Source organism: Ixodes scapularis, unplaced genomic scaffold (assembly GCF_016920785.2).
Source record: "Ixodes scapularis isolate PalLabHiFi unplaced genomic scaffold, ASM1692078v2 PGA_scaffold2__306_contigs__length_199485367, whole genome shotgun sequence".
Classification (NCBI taxonomy): domain Eukaryota; kingdom Metazoa; phylum Arthropoda; class Arachnida; order Ixodida; family Ixodidae; genus Ixodes; species Ixodes scapularis.
In genome coordinates, this window is record NW_024609857.1 from 195,969,438 (window position 1) to 195,973,985 (window position 4,548).

General features: G+C 45.0%; 1 long non-coding RNA gene across 1 annotated transcript; it reads right to left on the reverse strand.

Annotated features, from left to right (window-relative positions):
• Positions 1–584: 584 nt before the first annotated feature.
• Positions 585–1,080, reverse strand: LOC120838871. Its single transcript, XR_005715189.3, has 3 exons — positions 933–1,080; positions 738–818; positions 585–634 (listed from the first exon to the last, which is right to left on the reverse strand). It is a non-coding gene; the product is annotated as an uncharacterized LOC120838871 (long non-coding RNA).
• Positions 1,081–4,548: the final 3,468 nt, after the last annotated feature.

The following is a 4,548-nucleotide window of genomic DNA, read 5'->3' on the forward strand; positions in this document are numbered from 1 at the left end:
TGCCGTATTTTTTTTTTTTAATTTCGTTCGAATCAAAGTGGACAGCTTTGTATACATGTATATAAAAATATTGAATGCATGTCCATCCCACTATAGAGGTCCACCTTTTCCTTAGGTAAAACTGGAGAAGGCCAGTTTTACATAAACCCCCAGCATGGTATGTACCAAGGGCCGCCAGAAATGATTGCTCACCTCGGAACACTCTGTGCGGCTTGAAGAAAGCGGCTTGCGGTCTTTGACGGTGGGTCTACCCGCTTGGTGCAGCTGGGACCTGCAAGAAAGTTAATGCAGCTTGCCATATACCAGAAAGTAGCAAAGACAAGGCCAGTATTACATAAACCCCCAGCAGGCATGCACCAAAGACCGCCAGAAATGATTGCTCACCTCACTGAACACTTTGTGCGGCTTGAAGACAGCGGCTTGCGGTCTGACGTGGGTCAACCCGCTTGGTGTAGATGGGAACTGCGAGAAAGTTAATGCAGCTTGCCATATACCAGAAAATAACAAAGACAAGGTCAGTATTACATAAACCCCCAGAAGGGCATGTACCAAAGACCACCAGAAATCATTGCTCACCTCAGAGAGCACTCCACGCGGCTTGAAGAGAGCGGCTTGCAATTTTTGTTGCTGGGACCTGCAATATATTTAATACAGCCTGGCGTATATCACAAAGACAAAGCCAGTAATACATAAGCCTACAGCACATGTCCCAAGGACCACTACAAATGCACGCTCACCTCATGGAACATTCCATGTGGCTTAAAGAGAACGGCTTGCAATCTGTAATGGTGCATGCACCTGTTTGGTGCAGCTGGGACCTGCAATAAATTTAGTACAGCTTGCCATATACCACAATGTAACAAAGACAAGGCCAGTAATACATAAGCCTAAAGCACGACATGTCCCAAGGATTGCTAGAAATGCTTGCTCACCTCATAAAGCACCCCATGCGACTTGAAGAGAGTGGCTTGCATCCTGAGGGTGAGTGCACCTGCTTGGTGCAACTGGAACCTGCAATAAATTTAATACAGCTTGCCTTATACCCACAAAGTTACAAAGACAAGACCAATACTACATAAGCCTCCAGCATGAAATATCCCAAGGACCACTAGGAACACTTGCTGAACTCATAGAGCTCTCCATGTGGCTTGAAGAGAGCGGCTGGCAATCTTTGGATAGTACCTACGGGTTCATTTCCCTTCCTTGATGAGCCTGAGCACTTTCGGATAAATGCCGCTCTTTGCGGTATGGCATGGTGCACACCTGGTACCTCTTTTGAGGTTTATCTGGCCAAAGTACCTATAACAAACATATAACAATTGGGTCACACACTGCAGTAGCCAGCAATACCACATCAATGACAAACGTTAGATAAGTGAATAAACATAAAATTATGTTTACTGACCAAAATATGTTAATTACCTTCTTAAGTATTGGTATAATGGGCTATGCTGCGATTGCAATTTTAAACGGAGACATTATTAAAGCCCAACCTAAATGAAACAATTTTGTGAAAAAGCAGCAAGTTTTGGGTAATCCATGTTTTTCGGAAATCGCCGGTTAGAGTTTTGGGGTTACATTACCGTAATATCCCGAATCATTGCCCATCCCCGAGCCATCGCCCACCCCATTTTTTGGGCCAATATCGATTTCCGAAAAAACACCGAGTCATCGCCCACCCCTTCAAATACCCCAGCGCGGACTCTGCGATCCGCGAACACTCATCCTACCCGAATGACGCGGCCGCGGACCTTACAGTTGGAGGACGTCCGTGACAAAGTAAAACGAAGGAGGGAAAGACACTTCTTTTTGTTTACGCATTTCCTCCGTGAGCGACCCCAAAGTGGTCGTGTATCCGTGCGAAACGAAAACGATGGAGATAACAAAATAAGAGTTTGTTAACGTAGCCGCGGAGTGTTAGGTCAAAGTCTGTCTCCGCCGAAGTAAGGTCACCGCGAACCCGCTCTTCTTCCCGCCCGTCGCGACCGCGGTTGTGCAATATTTTAGGCAAAGCCAAAGCGTAAATAAAGCTTTGCTGGAACGTCCTACACAGACGTTTGCAGAGCGTCCCAACCATGCATTGATAGCCCGCCGTGCACGGACGCACGTATGTATGCACCAAACAAGAAAGTTGCGCAAGAGCTTGCAATTGACAAGGCGCCCAACTTGGCCCGACGCCAAAGTATTTGCCAACGCGACCGCCGGCTTTCACGCTTTCCCAGCATTGCTCTTGGTCGCTTCTTTGGTCCGCTCGCTCGCTCGTTACGCCTGGTCGGTTTTTCTATTTTCTTGTAGACTTTTCTTTCTTTTTTTACTAACTAGGAGAACATAATGGTGACATTCTTTCACGGAACAAACTTTCGTGCTATATGCAGATCGGCGGTGCTTCTAGCGCGTATGCAAGCAACGGACTTCGCTATAGTAAAATATTCTTTCGTGAGCATTTTTTTCTATAAAACAATGATACTAAATCGAGTTTTGAGTTTGATGTATCTCTTGTGCATCAGCGCTAGATACGCAGAGAAAAATAGGCGGTTTTTTTCCGCTTTTTTTCAAGTGTTTGTGCTCACCACCGAGACATGGCCCACCCCATTTTTTAACGAATTTCAGGCGGTTGGGGGGTGGGCGATGACTCGGGATATTACGGGTACTCTCTTTAAAATTGCAATTGCGAAGAGGCTCATTAAACCGCTAAATAATAATAATAATAATATTGTTAGGAAGGTGAAGACGACGATGGGGCAGTGGCGCGCACGACCATCTCGCGCCAGGCCCCACGGGCCGGCTCGGCCTCCATAAATCGTATGCTTGTTCTTATACGAAGAATCATTCGCGAAGAATTACGCGAATTTGTCGCTTACCTTCGTCCCTCCGCCGACATTTCACGCCCACATAAGCCGTATGAAACCTTACTATCGTCGTGATACGTAAGCCTCTCAAACGCACCAGATGACCGGTGCCTGCACCGACGGGGCGAATGTTAGGAAGAAGAAGTGGTACCGCGAGATGGTCGTGCGCGCCACTGCCCCATCGTCGTCTTCACCTTCCTAACAATATTCATAATAATAATATAATACATTTATTGTATCTAGCGCACATCAGTTAGCATGACGGGCACATCACAGCCAACATGAGGCTTGTGGGATATGCCACCCTTAAATTAACAGTCCAACATAGCTATTCTTTGAGCCCGAGTGCAAAGTGAAACAACTATAAGCAGACGTCATTAGGATGTCACAGGTGCCATGTGACAAAGTTAGATGCAGACACACACCATGCACATGCACACCAACATACGCAAATGCAACGTTAGGTTTGAAAATAGCCACTGTAAAAAAGAGGAAGCAATTATAACCTCGTTAAAAAAATCATGCACTAATGATAATAAACGTAACTATACTAAACACAAATAACGCAACTATACTAAACACAAATTCATTAAACCGAGTCCAAAGGGGAAGTGTCACGGCCGGGGTGTCTGAAGCTGCACAAGTGTAATCTACAGTGAAATAAGAAAAGAAAAGTAAAAAGCTATGTAATTAAACAGTGACTTTACAATTTTTGGTTAATTAGTAAACATATTTTGACGTTTATCCGCCTGTCTAACGTCCGCCGAGCCCTACTATTATACAGTGAGGATGGCATCCACATATATATCACCTTCATTTTCCTTTACAGTCCGTTAAAGATTACAAAAAAAAAAAAAAAAACTATATCACAAGAAGCTTTCGACGTCATTTCAGCTGTCTAATGACTCAGGTGTGCAAATGAATGAACAGTACTCATCAATGAGAAATAAAACAAGAAAACGCAGAAATATAAATAAAATATAAACTTCTGCGAAGCCGATCAGCCGTTGGGTATGCTGACCCAATTATTACGATTTTGCGAAATGTTCACCCCTAAACAGAAAGTGCGGTGGAAGCTGCATGTTCGTTTGACCAGTCAACTGTAGATTCTGCACAACGTGGTCACCCCCTCTCGCATACTGACGCGGGGAGAGCGAGGTCAAGCGATAAGAGGCTTTAATTATAGTTGGCGAACAAGTAGCTTGCACCACACTGTCAGCGTAGGCGTGAACGGAATATAGGAGATGCAAAAACCTAAAATATATGTACCGTATTTTCCGGGCTATAGTCCGTACCCGGTGTATAGTCTGCAGGGGCAAATTAGGAGTCCAAAGTAAAAGTTTTTGCTTAGATACTTAGATAGTCCGCACCCGGTGCATAGTCCGCGTGCCGTGCATAGTCGGCACCTGGTGCTTAGTCGACACGAAAATCTTATAGACGGCACACCTTGCACATGTCTGCTTTCTTAGCACACAAAGAAGCCTACAATCAGGCACTCAGGCACGTAGCCAAAATTTCGTTTCGGGGGGGGGGGGGGGGGGGGCTGTCTGCCTATAATATACATAAATCATCATTAACATACTCTTTCACTCACAAAATCCGTCACATCTCCTCATAATGAACGATCTTGAAAAAGAAAATTCGTGTATAGTCCGCACGCGTAGAGAGTCCGCACCACAGTTTATCATACACAGTTTGC